Genomic DNA, 23561 nt, shown 5'->3' with positions numbered 1-23561 from the left:
ATTCACATACAGAAGGGCAGAGACAGCAGGAATGGGGGAACCCAGAGACTTGAAGAAGTAGGGGGGTGTAAGCCACAGAATGCTGAGGAGTAGGGGATGGAGACAAGTTGGGGGGGGGTGGAATGGCTTTTCCTGAAAAAAGGCATGGCTGGTGTAAGTTCTGACACACGTCAGCATAAAGCCTTTACCATAGTTCTGCTGATTAGGAACAGGAAATCCAGATCGCATAAGCATAAAGTTCCATACAGATTCAGATCAAAGGCTTTGCTCATGAAAGGCAGGCCAGCTGAAACAGACCTTCACTTGCTGGTTGGAACCCTGAACAGGAGCCCTGTTTGTGACAGTTCCCTTTTATTGTTAGCTGCCTTGAGCGTGCTAACAGAAATGCTGATTCTAAATAAAATCAATAAATCTGCACATTGGATAATTGTGAACTATCAGAATTATTTAATCTTCATCGGATGACCCTTGGGGTCCCTTCCAACTCTACAATTCTATGATTCTGTGATCACCACCATCTAGATGATTTTATCTAGAGGCAATCTCCATAAACCCACATAATTGTTTATAGTGTGTAAACAGTTTTGTTTCCGTTATGCAATCCTTCCCTTGAAACGCCACAGTACAATACTGCTGGATGTGATGCCCTGGTGCTGTGGCTTGAGGGTGTTTTTGTGTGTTTCTGCCAAATATATTTGCAGTCAGAATCAAGTAAATGAAAAAGCTAAGCCTTGTGAGCTTTCCCTCTCTGATTTTGACTGCAAGTGAAATTGATCAATTATGAGGATGTGTGCTGAAGCATAGATTTGGGTGATTGCATAGCCGAAAAAGGCCTCCTTATCGGTAAAGAAACTGACAATTCCTGATGGCTGCTGGGTGCTGGTATATTTTGGTATAGGACCACTGCACTGCACCTAAATGATGTATCTCACTACAAAGATGTGACTTTTAGAAGCATCACTGTGACAAATGGGTTCTATATGATTGGATCACCTTATACACATTAACCCATTTGGAGCACAAAAATGTAGTTTCTCTCAATCCGGAATCATTCATGCTCATCTTCAACATGCTGCTTTCAATCTAGATTGATTCTAGATCCTGCTGCCCACAAGGGTGAGTATGATTGCTTGATAGGCATTTGAAAAACCTCCCCTTGACTAGGTTATGCACGCCATTTCCTCCCTGCACATGTCCCAGATGAATGAAGAAGCAAGTGGTGATTTCAATTATAGTTTACACCAGGGTTTCCCAAACTTGGGTTCCCAGCTGTTATTGGACTACAACTCCCATCTTCCCTAGCTAGCAGGACCAGTGGCCAGGGATGATGGGAACTGTAGTCCAAAAACAGCTTGAAACCTAAGTTTGGGAAACCTTGGTTTCCACCTACCCACAATGTAACTGGGCAGGTGTGGATACTCTCTCTCTCTCTCTCTCTCTCTCTCTCTCTCTCTCTCTCATCACTGTGACTTCCTACCTCTGAATCTGTTTTATCGTGCACACACTGTGGGGAAATGCAGAATCAATCTGCAATGAGCTGTTATTTTCACAATGAAAGCTCTCTTCAAGGGCAGAAAATATGCCACCGATCTAGATTGTGTGTGGATTATGTAGAAAAAACAAATAACCCAGTTCCATTGATTCCAGAATAAAATGACATGTGTACACAGCCCTGTATCTAACCTCCCAATATTCCATGGAGAGAGACAAATGCAAAATGAAACAAAAGGAGATATATAGCTATCCGATATCAACAGTGAGACCCCTTTTTCAGAGATCAAATAGGCTATCAACAATTTAGCAACTATTGTCAATCTTCAAAACCCCAATAAAATTCTTGATTCAAGTTGAATCCATACTGTATATTTCTGAGATCAGGCTACAATCCAACTTTCAAATATTATAATAAACTCCCATCAATTTAAGAACACAGCGGAATCTCAGGGTTTTTTTTGGGAAATGGAATCAATATGCTATTTCCCTTTCTCACATCTGAACGTAATATTGATAAACAGCACATAAAAAATGATGCTTCGCTCACCCAATGTGAAGGGCGCCAGTGCTATCAATAAAACCATACCTTGAAAAAAATCCTTACTTTAGGTTGTTTCCAATGTGTGCTCCACTAGTACAAGATCCTTCCACCTAATATCCCCTCACTGCAGCCTCAAAATGTTTTTGACAGATCTCTCCAGCTCTCTAGAAAGGCTTTGAGAGGAGGGGGTAGAAGGAGCAGCAAGCAGGAGGGGAGGGGAGGAAGAAATCTGGAACACAAACTGCCTTCTGCTTATCCAATGTTGGACATAATCCTACAAGAGGTAACGAGAACAAGATGTGAAAAGTGAAATTATGAACAAGATAACTCATGATAATTTTACCCACTAGTGGTCTTTGTAGGACTTAATTTATAACAATATCTACATTTGGAGAACCTTTGGGTGTAAACATTCCCCTTCATTAATTCTGAAGGGAGAACTTTAGTGTAGCTTAATAAGTTTCTTAAAAACACAGATTGTGAAATAAGTATATGGCTTTCTTGCTCCTTCACAACAAATCTGGCCGGCATCTACAAATCCCACAATATAGCAGAAGAAAACTTCAGGGTCAAATGTAAACTGATTCTTTTCATGATATTTTCCAGTTTTGTCTCTTCCCCCTGCCCCTCTTAATTTACCAGCGGGTCTTCCCAGTGTATGTTGCACTGTAAGCAGCATAATTCGCTCCATTTTTACATTAAACCATTTTCAACTCAATTTGCTTTCGTATTATACCTCAAGCCTCTGAATTTCTGGCTAGGGAAAGATTCCACATTCTCTCTATTTTTAATATTCTTCCATGTTATTATTTCCAGCTTTTATGTGTATAATCATACGCAGAAATGGACTTGCTTTTTATAAGAGAAAAAAAAGCTCTGTGATTTTGCATAATTTCCTCCCATTGCCTTTAACTTTTGTCTTTTCTCTCACAAAGGATAAGGATTTGAAAGGCAGACAGTATCCTTGGCTGATGCCTTTTAGTTGGCATTTTGTTTTCAGTAGCTTTCTTTCTTCCAAACATTTTACATTCGCTGCTTGCAGCATCTCTATCCTCCACTCTTCACAGAGGCTCTTCATGATATCTCTGGAGGGTTTTGTCCAATTTTTCAGGGAAAGAATTGAAGGGTCTATCATTAGCAACACTATACACATTTCTTTGCTGAACACTCAGAGGAAAAGCTATGCAGGTTCTAAAGGGCTCAATACCCAGAGCCAGACTTCTGATATACCAGTAGACAACTGGAAGACTAGTCAGTATGAACTACATTCGGGGAGGGGGGAATCTATTTTATTAAAAAAATATGGTCAGCAAAATGGAAAAGGGCTCTTCTTTTTCAAAGTGCAGCAATATAGTCAAGCTGATATAAACAATCACTTTGATAACACCACCCCAAAGTAAACTGCTCAGCCAGAATTGCTGACCCTCCTCACACAGAAATGCTTTTTGTAGGTTTACTTTCTATTCCAGAATTCATGGATATCACAGTTTACTTGCCCTTCATCCGTTTAGTGAAAACCACTTTTGTATTCTTAAAGCTCCCAATCAATCATTTAACTAAGGATGAGTTCTGAGCATGTACCTGCTATCTCCAGCACCCAATATGCCATTTTCTCTCTGGCCCCTTTAGTCAACAAGGAGGAGCATAAACCTTCAATTTCATTTATCCAAAAATCCAGTCAACATGTTCAGATCCATGCTCAGTATCCATAACAACAAAGGAAGAAGTCATGAGTATATTCATAGCCATACAGCCCAAACCAGAATGGATGAGCATGACAATATCTACAAAGTATAGTGCGAAGTGGCCAAAGGTGATGCTTACATTCCCTGCCAAAACATGCATAGTTGTACCTGTAGCTCAGGATAAGACTTCACGCATCTGATTCAGTGGACCGTAGTCCATGAGCGTTTTTGCAATAATCCAGCTTTGAATTTGTGGGGTGCAAGACACCCTAAATTCCTGGGTCCAATAAAAGTTAGAATTAATCAAGGTTTGAGAAGTTAGACTGTGCCAAACACCCAATCTCTGGATTCAGCTTATGTTAAAAATACAAGCCAGGCCAGTCTAGTAAAGCTCGTGGAGTGTAGGTTATTAGGGGAACAAAGCCTGAGAATAGCCAAGTCATTAATTTAACAAAGGATAGGCAGATGGGCCCTCAGGAGATTCAATGCCAGGCAGCCAAATGGGTGAAGCCCTTCCCTGAGCCTTGGTTTCTAGTTAGTAAGCCAAAAGGCCAGAAGGGTGGGGCTTTTCAGGATGTCGACTTGAGGGAAATCCTTTAAGTCTGTTAGCAGTGACAGGCAGGAGGCAGGGTCACATTACAAAATGGACTGACTGCTTGGAGACAGCAGAAAGGAGTCAAGAGAATTACTGGTTTTTGTTTTTGATCCAATGCTGCCACACCTATGGGAGAAGCAAGAGATCCTCCACAGTACGCTCAGGTCATATATGTGTGTAAATAAACCCTATATCATGAAGGCTCCACAGGCTCCACTGTGCCTCATTCCCCCCCCCCTTTATTATAAATATCAATACATTACAAAAACTATATACACTTGACATTACATTACATACATCACATACAAAACATACATCACCTTCATCACCACTTCCACCTACCTACCAACAAAGACACTGACATACTGTGTTTATTGAGTTCCAACCAGTCTCATTGTGTAATTTTGTCAATATTTAATCTATGCGCATTTCATATTCCTTATTATGCTTATGCTTTATGATAATTACTTCCTTTTTCTCGTCTAACTTTTCTCTTTCTCTCGTCTAACTTCTCTATTTATTAGATTTATTTATACTTCTGTCAGAAGATTTGTGTTTTCTATATAGGTTTTGAGATCATTAAATATTGACCAATCCTTGTCAACTCTTTGTGTGGTGTTTCCTCTTAATCTCCCAGATAATTTTGCGAGCTGTGAGTATTCAATCATTTTTTTTAACCAGTCAGTTTTCATGGGAATATTGTTACTTTTCCAATTTTTGGCTATTAGCAACTGTGCTGCAGTGGTCGCAAACATAAATATAGATTGGGCAGTTTTTGTAATTTCTCAGGTTTTTTTGTTGCATGAAAGTTTAAACATTTTTAAAATTTCATTATAAATAACCTCCCAGAATTCTCTAATTTTCTTGCACTCCCACCACATGTGGATAAACATGCCTATTCCTTCTTTACACCTCCAACAAGTTTTCGTGTTCTTCTTATATATCTTTGCCAATTTGACCAGGGTTAAATACCACCTATATTGCATTTTTAGTACGTTTTCTCTTAAGTTATAACATAGAGTTAATCTAATATCTTTTTTCCATAATCGTTTCCAATCACTCATAAGTATGTTATGCCCAGTGTCCTGTGCCCAGCGAATCATAACTGCTTTGACCTCCTCTTCTTTCAGTTCCCAATCGAGAAGGAGGTCGTACATGTTGGATATAAATTTCCCTTTTGCAATTATTAATTTCTCTTCCAGTTTTGATACTTCTTTAGAAAATCCTTTTTGTCTACCCTTACCCAAACATTCATTAATTTGAAAATATTGGAACCAATCCACTGTGCCTCATTTCCAAAGGAAACACAAACCCTGGATAAGCACAGCTGGAACTCCTGAAATCTCATGTTGTGGAGATTTTGATGGCGTTTAACGATACATCTGTTAGTCTTTAAGGTGCCACAAGATTATTGATGTTTTTGTTGCAAGAGCAAAACATGACTATGCCCCACCCCCACCCACCCCCGGTGATTTTAAGAAGAATGTGCATCAGTTTGAGAGAATATCTCTCTCATAGTAGAAATAATGAAAGTTTGACACGTGTTTACAAGCCACACAGAAAATAAGGACAGCACAGTAAAAGAAAAATGTCCAGAGGAGAATCTGTTGTTGCAGCTGCTGAGAGCAGGTGTCACCGTTCTCTTTAGCTTAAATGTGGAGCTGTGGTAAATTGAAAGGAAAATCAGATCAGGGTAAGCCAAGTCAAGCGGCCAGATTTATTATGTCTCCTTAAATGCGCAGTTTCCTTTTTCTCCTTGGTTCCTACTTACAAATAACACAGGGAGCCTTGCACTGCCTGCTCAATCTGTTGTAGAACAAGTACACTGATATCCTACATATGCTATCAGCAAAGGATGGGCATTTACATTCCTGGTCTTTGGAAAAGTACTGCTTTTTCAGAATAGTCAAACTCCATATCAAAAGCATATAGGAAAATCAGAATTTTTCTACAGATGGGATGCTATTTGCATGCCATTACAGATGCCTCCATTTGGGTGGCGGTGATGTGAGTTCAGCAACTGTCCTCATCTTAACAACTTAAGACAGAAAAATCAGCAAAAGCCATTAGACAGTCAGAAAATGCTGCTAATCAGAAAAGCAACCCATCAGTGGAACAAACTGCCTTGGGAGTTTCATCCTTTCTTACATGGTTTCAAGAAAACTAGCATCCATCAGGCATGCCCTAGATGTGGCCAGTGCTATCCTTAGATATTTTCACCTCTGAAACAAACCTTCCTTCCTTCCTTCCTTCTTTCTTTCTTTCTTTCTTTCTTTCTCTCTCTCTCTCTCTCTCTCTCTCTCTCTCTCTCTCTCCCTTTTAAAGAGCAAACTGAGCTGGAGGTTGCGAAATGGTATCACTATGATCTGCCTCCCAAGGCTTCACATCACTTCAGTTCTTGGTAAAGCCACTTCTGATGATAGGATATTAGACTGCAAAATCTACCGTCAAGTTCTTGGTATTAGGGGCCTCATGAGCATTCACATAGCTTCTGCTTGAATGCTCATGAACAGGATCAAGATGAGTAGCTACTGATTCCCCTTCCCCAAGGTCCTGAGGTGTGGGAAGAGGCAGCAAAGGATCTTTTAGGCCTTGCAGTTGCTTTTTCCCAATGTCAATTGGGGCTACCAAAAAAATATTGACTACACACATCCCATTTCCACCAGGAAATTTCCCACCAGGGATTCTGGGAGAAGGGAGATGGAATGGTGATAGAGGTCTCAAACTGAACATTCGCAAAAAAGCCTCAACCTTTGTGAACATTTGATTGAGATGCTCAGAAAGGCAGAATCCTTTCAGGGCAAGTGGTGAGATGAGGCCCTTCTGGGATGAAGTTCTGGCATAGTGCAGAATTCCTAGAACCTTTGGCAGAAAAAGAAGGTTACTGTGAATTCTATAGAGTAGGCAAAATATCCAAACATGAATTAACAGGCTGCAAGGTAAGAAGGAGCTTGCTGGGGGCAGAGCACATGGAAACACTATACTAACCAATATGGAGCTCTTACCAGAGTGCTTGCACCACCCTTCCTCTTGCCTCACCCCTCTCCCTCCCAATAAACAGCAGCTAGCTAGCATAGTGATTCTGCCACACCTGGTAAGCCACTTCTGATTACATCTCTTCCTCCTTTTGACCCCATCCTGATATGCCCTGCTTTGCTATAGCACAATGCTGCACACAATGTTCTCCCCTGCCCTGGAAGCTTCAGCACACATGGAGGCCTTTCTCCCAGCATCTCTCTGACCTGAGGAAGTTGTGTGGCCACTGGAAGAGTCCAGAGCAGGGCCAAACTTGGCCTTCCAGCTATTTTGGGACTACAGTTCCCACCATCCCTGACTACTAGTCCTGTTAGCTAGGGATGATGGGAGTTGTAGTCCCAAAACTGCTAGAGGGCCAAGTTTGGCCATGCCTGGTCTAGAGCTACTGAAATAGGCATAGTCCCTTTGACCAGAGTAGCTTCTCCTGGGGCAGGGAAGCAGAGCTAACCGCTTGGCTTGAGCTACAGCCCTGTTTAAGGTTCAGTCTGGTGTTATTTGTTGTTGAATTTGTTCCTCTTGAAGCTCTCTGTTCTATGCCAACTCTTTGTATACTAGAATTATCACCTGCAGCAGAACAAAAAGCCAGCAAAATACAATGGAGCAGTCCAATGATTTCCCCTCAGTGAAATTTTGCTCAGACTAAGGCTGTTAACTCAGTTCCAGAATGCTCCTGCAGCTGGTGTTTGAAGCTGTTTACACAGGACATTAGCCACAATCCATATCTATCCTGTAGTTCCTTGAGAAACACTGCTGTTTCACGTGTTTTCCCTCAAATAAGCTTCCATCCAATCTGAAAACATAAGCCACATTCACTCTGCAGTGAAGTTGAGGTATGTACATTTGAGACACTGTTGCACATGTGCAGATGACAGCTTCATGAAGAAGAGTTTGGGGCAAGGATTACAGGCACGGGGAAGCCAAACAGGTAATGTGCGTCAGGTGAAGGGATCTCCCCAATGTATTCAGTAATATGTAAATGCAGCTTGAAATGCATTGAAAACATCTCTGTGTTTTGAGCCATTAATGTGTACATAGCCTATGGAACTTAAACTGTGGGAATCATAACAAGATACAGAATATGCTTAGTCTCCTTTAGTCTCCTAACTTCAGAGCTCAGGAGAATGCCCTGAATCCCTTTCAGCTCCCTGTAACAAATTTCCTCTGTGTAGCTCAGCCTTCAACAGCCTGGCACCCTCCAAATAGGCTGAACAAAAACTTCCGTCAGCCCCAGCTGAAACAACTAAGTTGGGTAGAGCTGATGGGAGCTATAGTCCAGAACACATGAATGGTACAAGGTTAACAAAAGCTGGCACAGACTTACGTGAATGGAGCCTAGCCAAGAATGTTCCATTATCCCATGATTATTGTTGTTTGATTTCCAATGTGCCTCTTGGGGAATATGCAAGGTTGCCAGAACAGAGCCTGAAGAGATTATCTACTTCCTTATATGTCCCAAAGCAACACACAGTATAAGGATGCAGGAATGAGCTGACAACCCTGGAAGAAATGAGTCCCCCATCAACATGGAACTACCTTGACCTTTTCAGCATCCAAATGCAATAATCATGAGCAGGAATGTAGGGACTCTGTTGATGTTTGAGGTTCTATTACTTTAGCGCTTTGTGAGTAGAGTATATTTCTTTGTGTTGTTTTCTGGTTGGGGAAGGTTAGCTTGTAACCAAACAATTACATCTTTATAGCATCTCCAGTCTGCTTCCTTTTGTGTGCTCTGGGTCTGCGCTGGAGTCATGAGAATCTTATAAAATCTTTCCTTAGCCCCATTAACTTGTGAAAGAGCTACGCTGTGAAACATAATTTGTTACTTTATGAACATTAAGCTGTTCCAGAAACAGATGGAGTCTGGTTCTCTGGGAGAAAAAATAGTGTTGTGATGCTCAACACAATTCTGCTAGGAAGGAAGAAAAACCTTCTGTTTCAGAGCGTTTGCTGTTTAAGCCCCCCTGGTGCATTTCAAGATGCCCCACTGATTGTGCTAATCCCTTTTCCAGAAATACCGCTTCTCGGGCTGCCTGCTCCCCAAGTAAGCATAGTCCTTGGAAAAATTATGAAGAGAATCATTCTTCTGTGTCATGAAGCTGGCAACCTGCACTGGAGAATGGCACAGAAGCAGCTCCTTCCCCCTCCCTTCCCTTCCTACCTCAGCTACAATGTTTTCTCTTTACAAATGCAAAGGGCAACCGAGTCTCTCAGGAACCACATTGAGCCAAGCAGGAAATCCTGCTGTAGCTGCACTTATAAGGAACTACCTTTGGCTCCCCCGTTTAACATGCCCCCAAGAGGCCTTCGAAATATATTTAGGCATTGGTCACACACAAGACACACAGACACACACGGTCAACATAAAAGGATGAGCTGGGGACAGGATTGGTGCATTCCAGTGGTTAGAGCAGGACTTTGGGACAGAATAAGCAAGGGCTCACCCAGATGCAACAGACCTGGTTTGCCACAGTTTGAATGAAGTGAAGCAAGACATCTGAAGAGCCCTCCCAGTGACACCAGGATCTAAAAAGACCCACCCACACCACTTCTTAGAAAGTGTAAATGTATTTTATTATAATTTCCAAATTGGCCCCTTGCCAGTATTTTGATCTCAAATTATTGGAACTTGCTTTTCCAGTGGCAGTATACCAGAGTTTATCAGATGCAGGTAACAAAAAGCAGAGGAAAATCAAAATCTTTATGCAATGCAGAGGGCTGCCCTTCCAACTCTAAAATTCTATTATCCTAATGGACTGTTTGAAAGTTTGCTACAACAACTGCTGAAAAGAGAACGATTGACTAGCTGGACCAAGGCAATTCCTGTCTTTCCTTAATAACAATGTTATTGAAATTTTTAAAGAAAACATCATATGAGTCTTTTGTTCTTGCTCTCCTTTGTAGTTTCAGTCTTTCTGGTTGCAATGAAGCTTCTACACAACAACAAAATCGCTGTGTCTTATCAACACAAGCATTGCAGTGATTACTTTAACAGGATGATGGACAGTGTGTGATGTTTCCGATTATGCTGCATTTTTTTTAAAAAAAGAAAAGTGTGTGAGAGAGAAAAACACAGGAATATTTCAGCCTTATTATGTGCATATAAGCAGCTGAACAAAATAGCTTGCTTGCATGAAAGTCAAACTGTGGCACCATCCGCTCCTTCCTTAGGCAAGCTATTAAAAGGTGAGATGATAGAACAAAACAACAGCTGCAACTGTAATGTCTGCACTGCTGATAGTTCCGTTGGTGTCTGTGCACTATAGTGATAGACACATTAGAAATTCTTAGTAGGGAAGGTATTTCACTTGTCTGACAATATTATTTATTCAGCAAGCAATGAGCGCTTAGTAGTGCCAGGCATACACCTCTACAGAAAGAAAGAAAAAAACCTGTCCCTGAACGAAGTCCAAATTCTACAATCAGAATAAATTATGCAAAATGGCAATTACTTGCTTATTTTGCATAATTTATACTGCTTTCAAAGTTCATTTTTAAAAGAGTTTAGTGCATATTGGCAAAAACTAACAGGAGAAAAGGGTATGGAGGTTCTGGAGACCTGGACTTCAAGAGTAGTGATGGAGGAAGAGTGAGCTAAATAATGCACCACAGGGGGTATCATTTAGAGAAAGCCCCATGTTTTGGACCAGGGATGGAGAACTGATGGTCTAAGGTCCAATTTTGTCCCATCAGTTGTCCAATTTGGTCCATGAGGCCATTTCCCTCACCATGCCCACCTGCTTAAAAAAGAAGCATGAACTGCTTTAAACAACTAAAATGGGTGAACAGGGGCTGCCTCAAAGCCTTTTGCAAAAGCACTCTTTGATACAGCCTCCTCCCTTCACATTTAAATACAAGGAAGCAGTTGCTTCAAACAGTACTTTTGCAGTTCGAAAGCATTTGCAAGTCTCCCTGTGCTTCACTTTTAAATCTCCAAGATTGTCTGATAATGATGTCATGGCTACAAGGATCTGGCTCATGGAGCGAAAAAGATTCCCCACCCGTGTTTTAGACCATGTGGTTTTTTCTCTCTCACACACACACACCTGTAAGCCAAATCCTATGTCCTGCTGTTTTCAGTGGAACTGAGTCTCAGATAAGTGTACATAGGACTGCAGCCTACATGTGTACAGTGGTACCTCGGGTTACATACGCTTCAGGTTACAGACTCCACTAACCCAGAAATAGTGCTTCAGGTTAAGAACTTTGCTTCAGGATGAGAACAGAAATCATGCTCCGGCAGCGCGGCAGCAGCAGGAGGCCCCATTAGCTAAAGTGGTGCTTCAGGTTAAGAACAGTTTCAGGTTAAGTACAGACCTCCGGAACGAATTAAGTACTTAACTCAAGGTACCACTGTAGTTCTAAGGCAGTATACAGTGTAAACACGTCAAACGCTCTTTAAATGTACTGCTCTTTAATATTTGCTCTTGAAAATCTCCAAGAGCAGGCCTTGAACGACACTGCAAATCTTCCCCTGCTTCCTCCCCACCCAAGGAAACTTGAAATTCTACCCCTGCTGGAACAATAAACAATGAATTCTCCCCAATTGTTACAAAACAAACACAGCTATGTATAGTGCAGCATTTAATACAAAGCAGAAAAAGAGCGCATTTCCACTTGTGCGCTCTTTTGCATTCATGGAATTTGCCTGTCTATTTGAATCCATTGCACAGCCCACACTTGATAGAACTCTATGTGAATACTCCTATGCTCGCATCAGATTTTTTGTTGAGCGAGAGCTGAGGGGGTGGCAAGAGCAGCACTTTGAATGCTTTAATACAATGTTTGGAGGTGCCCCACTTTTCTTCCCAAACAAAAGCAGATAACCGCTTGGCAGCAGCGGAGAACCTGCCGACCTCCAGATGTTGCTGGACTCCAACTTCCACTAGCTCCAGCTAATGTCCAGGAATGATGGGAGCTGAAGTTCAACAAAATCTGCAGGATCACTGGTTTTCCCATTCCTGTCAAAGGGATTGGCACCCTTGCAAAAGCTTAACAAATATGCAACCATATGTATTAAGGATTTGATTCACAATGACTAGAAATGTCAGTGCAAGGAACCTTAGGAGCCCTCCAAACTGCTGCTAGTCATAGCTGGATTCCATAGAGACTTCTTATGGTATGCCTTAATCTAGACATCAGTGGAGTCTTGTTCAGTTTTTTCAGGCTGGTCCCTATAGTCATCAGAATGATGAGAAGATTATTGTGGTGGAAACTAGACACATGTGAAAGTGCTCCTTAAAAAACATTTTGAAAAATATATTGAATCTGCCATAAGCTCATCCTCGCCATCTAGTGTCCCATTTGTATAATGATTTTAAAATGCACTTAAAATGTTATATTTTTAGCTGTATAGCTGAGTCCACAGAGGGTCACAAGAGGAACAAGGGTAGACATTGTGGAACACAGGAAGCTGCTGTATATACAAGGCCAGAGAGGGTTGGATCTAGGGCTTTTCCCCAGCTGGAAGTCACCAGAACTCAGTTTCAGCACCTCTCAGGTGGGCACCATTGCCAGTATAAGAGAACAAGGGTGAGTTCCAGCACCTCTTTTTCTAGAAAAATAGCACTGGTTGTATCTAAGTCATTGCTGGAATGGAATTACCAGTAATTGCCTTTTCTCAGAGAACTGTAAGGATTGCAGCTGAGGATCTATGACAGAGTTTTCACCACACTGCAGTTCCCCATAACTATTATAGGGAAGCCAGGATGACTGGATGCAATAAAATGGATATAAGTTTGCAGTGCATATAAGCCTTTCCTGAATTAGACTGCCTGCCCTTCACAAAATAAACTTGGGGAAACCATCTTTCAGAAGATATATTGGGTCCCCTGTCTGTGTAAACTAGCACAGCCACCTGCAATTCCTGCTGGAGGATTATCCTTTTTTCAGATGGTGCCAGCTTTATAGAACATAGAACATAATGAGGGTGTCTTCTTTTGCTACAAGGCTAGTTCACAGAACTGCACAGAGTTCCCTACTACAGCTCCAAAGTGTGTTATTTTTAAGATTTTGATCCAGCTGAGCTCTTTATATTAAAAAAAGAGAAGTTATTATCACTCACCACTGGCCTTTTGCATCCTACGTGCATGCTGTCTCCACTGGAGTGTCACATCTTCCTGAAAACGATCGTGAAAGACCAATTATATGCAAATAAATCTGTGCCTTTAAAAATACTATTAACACACAGCACTGGCCCTTTTCATCCTACCTACACTCTGCCTCCACTGAACTGACACATTTTCCTGAAAGCTGAATTTGAATGTGGCATATTCACCACTGCTAGAGCATATGCTGCCTTTCAGCTGGTTAGGTCTTGGATTGGCAGAGCTTTAAGATAAGCATTCCAAATATTTCTTCAAGAATCCTCATCCAGGCAGATAAATATGTGCCTGATAAGCTTAAAGTCATGGTCTTTATAGCTAGAACAGTCCATATTTTTCTATAAAGTAAATGCAGGAACCCAAAGCAAATTGTAACATGAGCATTCCAGTAGCATCATTGTAGGGAATGATTAGAAGCACAATCTTAAAACGTTTTAAAAGTCCTGGTCCCAATGGAAGAAAAAACAAACCGAAAAATACCAAAGGTGAAATTCAGTATTCTGTTGCAGCTTGCCAGATGGAATAATTCCTCCTGCCCTCCTGCCCTGTTCTATTCTAGGGGTTCTATATATGTTTAATAGATTATTGTATTGTAATATTCTGTTGGAAGCCACCCAGAGTGGCTGGGGAAACCCAGCCAGATGGGCGGGGTATAAATAATAATAAATTATTATTATTATTATTATTATTATTATTATTATTATTATTATTATTATTCTCTTGACACACACCCCAAATCAATTTTGTGGATGCAGGGGGCACGGGGGGTGGGGGAGAGAAAGGGGGAGAGCTCCACCACACAAGCAGAAGTCCTTACATAGGGCTTCGACTGATGGAGTGAGTTAGTTGAATCCTGTCCCAAATGATTTTTGAGGGACATTATCAGTAACCCTGAAGCGGCTCAAGTATAAAGAATGAAACCTCAAAATGGCACTGAACCTCAGATAATGAACACTGTCCAGAGTTAGGCACCGTTTGTTTGAGGAAGCTCAATATGGGGAAATTGAAGCATCACCACAGATATTTTACAATCCTAAAGGTTAGAAATGGCACTAATTCACTAAAGACTTAGAACATGATCAGCTTCTCACATTAAGCATTAGCATTAGATTCAGCTAGGGCATTTCACAATGAAAAGAGTCAGCATTCCACTCACCTTTGCAAAATAAAGCCTTTTAGCTGAACATCATTTGCTATTAATAACTCGCTCATAACCATGGCTTTGTGGTGTAGGAATTGCTAAAAAGATTATGCTGTCAAACTAGTCAACATATTCAGCTAATATTTAAGAGTGCTTGACGGGGAAACAAACTACTGCCTGAACATTGGTTGCATATTATCTCCAGACATGGGCATCATTTGTCAGTAGATCTCACTGTCAGTAGCTTAACAGAGGGGGTATTTGTCCAATTGCTCAGTTTTGCCAAGCACACCAAGCCAGCCACAGTTTATGCTACTGGTGGTGCCATTCTTTGCATTTTTTCTTCTGAAGCTGTTTTGGCCCCCCCGATGTAGACATTGTCGTTCTCTAGGAATTACAGTATATAGTTGTCATGTATCTGGGTTAATCACCTAGTGCTAGTTCTGGGAAGCAGGGAATTGGTTCAGGTTCCAGAAGGAAATGGCATGGATCTTGGCCTCTGCTTTGATTGCCTCATTGCCTGAGGATTTGCTCATAAATGAGACTTTCCATTCCCTTTTCCACACAGAGGTGATTAGGTATTTTTACCATCAATAGTTAGTGAGTCAGAATGAGAGTTTTACAGATTGCTCCCTTGTTTGTTTCTTGCTTAGTCTGCAGTCCATTATGACCATTTTTATCAGATTAATAACTGTCCATTTTCACTCTTAAAATTCCCCGTCCCTTTCCTAAAATTAAGATTCCATGCCACTTTTCTACTTAGGTACTTCTTATGTTTGTTCACCTTCTTCCTATATAGGATTCTACCACACATACACACACACTTTCTTATGGCTTCACCTCTTTTTTTATAAACAGCTGTCTAGTATTTGTGGATTCATTCTTTTCTCACCTCCATGCCCTTTTCTTTTCCAGTCAGCAGCTACATTCTTCTTCATTCCTAATCACCCAGGCACCCCTCTTTTGGCACATCTCCATTCTTTCCCGCTTTCGTTCTTTCTCCCTACCTGCCACCCAGACTGCTTTCAGTGACCAGGTGTCAAGATGGCTAGAGAAGAGAAGAGCTTTTGACTGATGGGGCTCTGTAGTGATTATAGAGTGGAGCTCTGGACCTTGACTTGCACAGAAAGCTGTTTCGTTGTCTTGCTTATGCGTGTTTGTAGCAGTGGTTGTTGCTGTCATCCATTTTCCTTTTCTGCACACAGTTCCATTTGGGTGAAACAATTTATCATTTCTGTTTCTATGACATTTTCCTCCCTCCTTTACTTGTGGCCTGGTCTTCAGGGCATTCTGTAATCTTCTTGTGAGGAGTCTCTCTTGCTGAAGACTCATCTACAGGTTCCAGTCAGCAGCCTTTTCCTGGGTTTCAGAGACAGGACATGACGAGTTTTATTTAGCACAGAAGCACCTCTCTCGGCAGAGTTTGCAAGCATAATCTCAGGATATATGAGTACGAGGAAAAGTCATGTAGTTCATCCCTCCATCTGACAAGACAAATAAAGGCTTCTTATGTATTTTTAATACTTTTAAAACCACACAGATATGAAATTGACCTCTTAGCTTCCTTTCCAAAATGATAATAGTAATAATGGTCGTGATGAATTATTCAAACAGATATACTTACGAAACTCTAAGTCACCACATTTATTAGCAATATATTAATATACAAGGGAAGAAAATTGAGTAGACACATCAATTTAAACTAAGCCGCTTAATCTATTTGGGATCTGCAGCTTGAGTCTTTGGGTGCTTCCTACAAAAGCGGAAGTGTGTATTTCCATTGTTCCTTTCCCATCTATGGATATAATCTTGCAGGTGTATGAAGGTAAGGATAGGAGCATCTGGCAGCTCCTATCCACAGCCCACACAGATTGTAAAGAAATTCAAGCTTCATTTGCCTCCAGTTGATTGCTTGTACTCCCCACACTGCTATCATAGTAGATGTTACTGCCAGTGCTACTGTCATATGCTTTGAAATGGTTAGAACTGAGGAGCTGCTCAGTTTTTAGTAAGTGGGTCTTGCCCAAAGCAGAATCAACCTCAGCTGTGGTGCAGACTGAAGGGCCTGGACTTGGGCATAGCAGCCGCTAGAAGATACTGTGATCCCCTCCGGACTACCATTTTATTCTGGGTATGTTCTGCAAGATGTTCTTGGCACAATTAGTGGCAGCTTTATTCTGCTTTAGGATTTCTTCTGTGGTGCTTCCCCAATGCTATCACATTACTGGTGCCCAGAAGGGCTATAGGCAGCAAACCTGGGACAAAAATAAGTCATAATGTCTGTAGCAAATGCAACAACTGATTTAGGTGCAGCTGAATGACATGCAATCATGCACAAGGTGCTGAACGCAGAAGTGGCCCCCAATAGCCATGTCATGAAAAGGGGCGGAATGGGTCTGGGCAGGGCAGAGCAGAGCAGGGGTGGAGCGGGCTTAAGCGTGATCTGGGACAGAACCCCCTGCCCAAAATGATGACTGCCTGTATAACAGTTTACAGGATTTCAGCAGGGAATTGTGGAATTTAAACTGATTGGAATGAAGCAGTGTGACTACACCTAAACATTTGCAAGCACAAAAAATAACAAAAGTAGGAAGTCATTTTGCTGCCCCAATACCATTGTTAAAACCAGGAACAGGGGGCGGTTAAACGATTCCTCCAAAATCCCACCACCCCACCACAGCCTCTAACTAAGGCCAGGACAATGACCATTGACACAGGCACCATACGCACACAACAGCAAAGAAGCTCAGAAAAGAAAACCGTAGCAATAAGTGGATACCATGTATTGCACTGTTTCCCCTGACTATCCAATATAGAATCAAATAATCGCCAAAATTCAATGGTTTGACCCATTTCCTTAGTTCCAATGGCTAATGTCTCCTCTGGAAGAGGGGGATCCAGGGCTTCCTCTGCCTCCATAATCCCTGATGCATAGAGTCAGGAACACCTCACTGCTCCCCAGGGAGAGGGGAAAGGTTAAGAATGGACCAGACAGCTATCCCTTGATAGAGTTTGCTGAAGCCAGGTATTCACAAAGCCCAGAGGGCAAGGATAGGTGTAAATAGTTTTATTGTTCTCTTGGTGGTGGGTACTTAGAAGGTGTCAGGGAATAGAATCTGATAACAGGGATGAATGATGGACTGATGTTACTGTGCAAGATTCCCTCCTTCTTAGTGACACGTTGGTGATGTATCAATGATGTATCTGGAAATGCATTATGGGAAGGTGGGAAGGTCTTAAAAGTCCATGCAACCCCATGCTTGGGGTTCCTATTCTTCGTGTGTTTGAACCTTGTTGCAACAAATAAAGATCAGGTCTACTGACCGCTGTATGCTTCTTTAACTTGGCTGGAGATTCCTTCTTTTGCTGACCAGGAGAGACCTGCGGGGAGTGGCACCCCGACAAGCTGGGCAGCAGAGTAAACCTTCACCCAGAATTTTTCCATAACACCATCCTGAGTGCAAATTATCATTAGCCACAAACTGTATCTATCCTACATCTATCCTGCCATTCCTTATGAAATTGCAAGTTTAGATATGCTTCTCCCCAAACCAGTTTCAGTTTGAATTCATAAAAAAGAACAACTTAGCTGAGTTTTGATCTGGCAATGTGTACATAGCCTCACTCCCTCCAAAGTGTGTTTAGAAGTGCAGCTCAGCACACCAGACAAAGTGTGGGAGAAGATACAATGAAAGCCATGATACACAGCAGTGAATTGATTTGACCAAGGCTGCATAGAGTAGGTCAGGACCCAGTGTTAGTACCCGGGAACAAAGTGTCCTGACTGCTATCTTGTTTATTAGACCACACTGCTCTCCTTGGGGGAGAAACTTTATTACAACTACTAAACAGTTGTCAGCCTTTAGGGGACAAATGGAATACCACTGACCAAATAAAAATAAACTTTTTTTTTAACGTCAAAGGAATCAGTTAAAATGAACAGAGCTTTGTGTCCTGCAGCCTAGGATGCATTGTACACAGCAGTTAGAGGAGGATGAAAGTGTCCTGTAAATGGAGGCTGGTGAAATGTAAGTGAAAGATGAGATTGGCAAACTCTGGAGACAAGAGCTCCAGCCATTTGTATCCTCCCAAAGCTAAAACGGGGGAAATGACAGAGTCTGGAATAAAGAGAAATCATAACTGCTTTTAACTGGGCCATTTCTTCTCCTTGTCAGGATTATTGACTCCATTATTGTCAAACTGAAAATGTGTTTCATCCCTTTGGTTGGAAGTCTCTCCCCCCCCCACTCTAATTCACAGAGGGGGTCAGGAAAACCTAGTGTCATTTTTAAAGCGAATTGGTTTCTTACTTCAAGTACTCATAATATCCTCTGATATATAGTGTACATAAACAATTTAAAATTTGTGGCGGCGTTTTCCTGTAATGGGAAACAAGACCTTAATTTAAGATCTATCCGGAAACATTATTACATCCACAGGATATCACAGTGCTTGTAAAATTATCAAGATGCAGTAAAAGTTTCATTTCAGCTACAATCTCAGCCCTCTCTGCTGTATATAATTGCCAGAGAAGCAAAACTTGGCATTACAATAACACCATCATAATGATGGATGGCCTGCATTAATTGGCATTAAAGTGTATTTATGTTGAAGTGACTGAAGTTTAAAACTTTAATTGATTAGCAGCACTCGGGTGATGTTAGCTAGTGAATCCTATCAGCAACAACCTGACATATAAGCTTATCTTTACTGTCAGCAGTGAAGCCATATAAAAAGGGTAACTTGCAATGTAATGCATTCAGGGTACAAAAGTGACCTTAGATTTATGACACAGAGAACTGCAAAGCAATCTGCCCTACTAGCTTCATGGCCTGAATTACAGATTTTCCATTTAGCTGGACAACATGAATCTGCTTTTACAATTATGCCCGCAATTACAGCATCCCTGAATGTGCATTGCATCATAATGCCGTTGTTTACTCTGTCATGTGCCCTTTTGTTAGCAGCAACAGCATCTTGGCTAGCCCTAAGCAAGCTGCAGCTAGACTGTCTCATTATTTCTTAGGTAGCTGAGCTGAAGTTGCACATTGCTGACATTCCTGAAGGAAGTTAGCTAAGTTGTTCTTGTGGCAGTGGAGAAGAAAAGAGACATTCTGACCTTGATTCCATGCACACTTACTTGAGAGTTGTTGTTGGTTAGTCATTTAGTCATGTCCGACTTTTCGTGACCCCATGGACCAGAGCACACCAGGCACTTCTGCCTTCCACTGCCTCCCGCAGTTTGGTCAAACTCATGTTAGTAGCTTCGAGAACACTGTCCAACCATCTCATCCTCTGTCATCCCCGTCTCCTTGTGCCCTCCATCTTTCCCAACGTCAGGGTCTTTTCCAGGGAGTCTTCTCTTCTCATGAGGTGGCCAAAGTATTGGAGCCTCAGCTTCAGGATCTGTCCTTCCAGTGAGCACTCAGGGCTGATTTCCTTCAGAATGGATAGGTTTGATCTTCTTGCAGTCCATGGGACTCTCAAGAGTCTCCTCCAGCACCATAATTGAGAGAAGTCTCCACTAAAGCCTGTGGGCCTTACCTCCAGGGGATAATGCAAAAGATACTGAGGATGACTGTGACAAAGTGAACACTACTACTTCTGAAACAGATTTATTACAATGTCTGGGATTGGGGGATGTGTTCTGCACAATTTGTGAACAGGAGTACAAGTATCATTTTTGCCTTAGGGATACCAGTGCAGGAGTAGCTGCATGTACTGACTTCTCAATTCATGTCTTCTAGGGCTGAAAACATTCACCATACAATACAGGGATCCCCCCCTGCCCCCCGGATGCTGCTTCTCACTTGATTTCTCTCCATGTAATAGTTGGAGCTGTGCCTCCTCACAATATGGTGTGCTGCCAAGCAGGCTCAAATGTGGAGGAAAAGTAAGAAGCAGGGCTGATGGGGACTAACCCAGGGCTCAGCCCAGCCAGCATTTTACTGTGTGTGCAGTTTTCTCTCTCTCCGATGCCTGAGCAATGTGCTTACTAAGGAATGGACCTTTTATTCTGTGTTCCTTCAGAAAAGCCTCAAAAGAACAAGCAAAGCAAAAAGACACCATTCAAACAGAGAACCGGAAGATTGGAAGTATACTTTTTTATCCTGGCACTCCTCCAGTGAAAATCCACAGCCTGCTCTGGTCCCATTCCAGTATCTTTGAGCCATATAGGTCAATCCTTTACCCATATAGTAATGCAGATAGAAATCTATAACTGGAAGGAGATGTTATAAAAAATAAACAAACCCAAAAGCCACGCCTGGGTCAGGCCAGAGGTCCAGTGTGCTGTTTCCTGCAGTAGCCTGTCAGAAACTTCTGGGAAGCCCTCAGATATGGAAGGCAATAAATAGCCCTCTCCTGCTATGACCCCACAGCAATTGGAATTCAGAGCCATCCTGTCTCTGAATTTGGGTGGTTCCATAAAATCATCATGATGCTTCCCCATACAGCCCTGCAAAGATGTTGGTAACATAGCGGAATGGTCCCTTTTAACTTTCCCCCTCTCCTTGCTTGGCCTGGCTTGTGTTGTAAGGGAGGGCTTACTATGGAGGATGTGTTGCAGTGATGGTCCAAGACCTTCACTTGGGGCCTGGGACACAGAAGAAAATGGGATCTCTCCATTCTCCACCCCTGGAAATTGTGTGTGGTACCCTTGAGTTAGTTTTAAAGGAATACTTTATTTCAAATCAGTAGGCAGAGCAAATATACGCCACACTACTACATCGCCTGCTTCCCCTTTCCATAGGGTCAAATACATGGACACTCTCCAAAAAAGAAATCCCTGAGGCCATAGTTTGCTATTTGCCTTTAGTACGGTATACCCTAAAGGTTAGTAACACAAACACACCACTTTTTTTCCACACAGCAATTATCAGACCAAAAAAAAGGTTAAACAAATCTTATACTACCATTGTACACTACCACTGTGATACTGTTCATCCTTACATAATTTGCAGCTGGTAATTTGCCTGAAGAAATACCTAATGGCAGTTGATAATAATCACAGCATTGTCAATAATGATGGCCATTGTATTTGTGGTGTGGGTGGTACAAGTTAAGGTAATGAGAAGTCTGGTCTGCCGTGTGCAGTATTTACTTGTGGAAATGAATAAGGAGGAGCTGTAGACTGAGTGGAAATATCAAATTCACTCACACACACACACACACACACACACACACACACACTTTTTCAAAAACCTGTCTAGGATTTTGAGGGTTGTGGGTGAAATGTTGCCAGGAACATTACAATGTTAAGAATTATATTACAGACAAATGTGGGATATAGGCTGTGTATACTGTTGTGGAGGATGGGTTTGATTTTTTTAAAAATCAGTCCTTCTGTCAGACTGGGAATATACCCTCACTCATCCAGTTTAGGATATTCCATCATTCTTCAGCAGAGCTTCTTTTCTTTCAGCAAAGTAAGTGGTTCACGTATATGTCAAAAAAAGCTTTAATAATAAAGAAAATGGTAACACAATAGCATACTGTCTGAGAGAAACTAAAACAACATCATGAGACGAGAAAGAGGCAAGAATGGCAGTTGGTCTCTGTAACTGAACTGAACTGAACACGCGAAGGGAGGGGCCGATTCCAGAGCACAACACACAAGCTCCGCCCACCAGATGCCAGACATTCTACTAATCAAATCAGGCCCCAGTGTTTTTCTTACATATACACTAGGCCTTTAAAGCACATTTGAAGGACATTCTTTTCCTCAAAGTATTCTGGGCACCGTGGCTCATCCTTCACAGTGTTAATGGCTAATCAAGCTATGACTTCACATTGCAGTTAGTTGCCATAAAGCAAGCCATGGTTAGTCTGCTGAGCTGGGTTTGGATATTCAAACAAACCACACTTAGCCCTGGTGATTTCTTTCTTGGTAGCTAGCAGGTTTGCAAGGACACAGTAAGCCATGGTTTGGTTTAGTGTAGTATGCCTTTGGCTAGCAAACAACAAAACCCAATGCTATCTGCAAACCAGGGCAATATCTATTTGTTTCCCTGATACCATTATATTTGACTGCCAGCAGCTGGAATAATTGTTACTTTCTTCCATCCATGCTTGTTATTACTCTTTTTAAAGGACTATTAATTTGCTGCAGTATATTGTAATGTACTATAACATTTAGAGATGGCAGTTTGATGTGCAATAATATTATTTTGCACAATTAATTCCTGCTTTTCCTCTCTATGAATCCATTCAAAGAGAGTATCAGTTATGCTGTGCTATTTTCAAATTACTTTGTCTTGTATGGTTCGTGCCAGTTGGATACCTTTCTCTATGACACTAGCATCACCCAGTAAATCTTAAAATGTCTTTTCTAATGCTGAAAGAGAGCAATATGCACAAGAGTGCTTTCGGAAGTGCCTTAGAAAATGAAATCCGTCACAAACTGCAGAGAAAGTGTGCTGCCCACCCCCCTCTGAAAAGTATGATCCATATCAGTTTAGAATGCAATCCGTTACATGTTTACCTAAGCCCCACTGAGTTTGGTAGAGCTTACCCTCGGGTGATTGAGTATAGTGCGTGTCTAGTCAGGGACTGAGTTCAATAGGAGTTACTCTCAGATAAATGGGTATCAGATTGCAGTGTTACCCTGCAGTCCTACTGAAATAAGCATCTGTTAAATTCTCTTTCCCTGAAATCAGGACTAACTAAAGATACTTACTGTAACTGGGGCAGAGATTTGTCACGAACGTTTATATATAATGTAAAAAACTTTACTCCAGATTAATCACATAGATTTCACTGTTCATAAAGATGGTACCCCAAAAAGGCTGTTTCAGACATGATGTTTTTGCTACATGCATATAATTTCTCTACTTGAAAAATGTGCCCATACAGCATTAGTTTCTGTTTTGTTATGAGTGCACCAGTCAGGAAAATCTGCAGCAGTCTAGCAGGTTCCCAGTGTTCTCTCATTCATTTTACTTACTTTACAATGTATTCACTGCACACA

At 41.6% G+C, this 23561-nt stretch overlaps 1 long non-coding RNA gene across 1 annotated transcript; it reads right to left on the bottom strand.

The window, feature by feature from the left end:
- Positions 1 to 3273: 3273 nt before the first annotated feature.
- Positions 3274 to 16054, bottom strand: LOC309539331. The gene is made up of 3 exons (XR_014222825.1): positions 15486 to 16054; positions 13413 to 13467; positions 3274 to 4441 (listed from the first exon to the last, which is right to left on the bottom strand). It is a non-coding gene; the product is annotated as an uncharacterized lncRNA (long non-coding RNA).
- Between the last annotated feature and the right edge of the window lie 7507 nt (positions 16055 to 23561).

The sequence above is a fragment of the Podarcis vaucheri genome, assembly GCF_965113315.1.
Source record: "Podarcis vaucheri genome assembly, chromosome: 8".
NCBI lineage: Eukaryota > Metazoa > Chordata > Lepidosauria > Squamata > Lacertidae > Podarcis > Podarcis vaucheri.
Note: the sequence above shows the minus strand (reverse complement) of the source record. Positions and strands in the feature narration are given on the sequence as shown.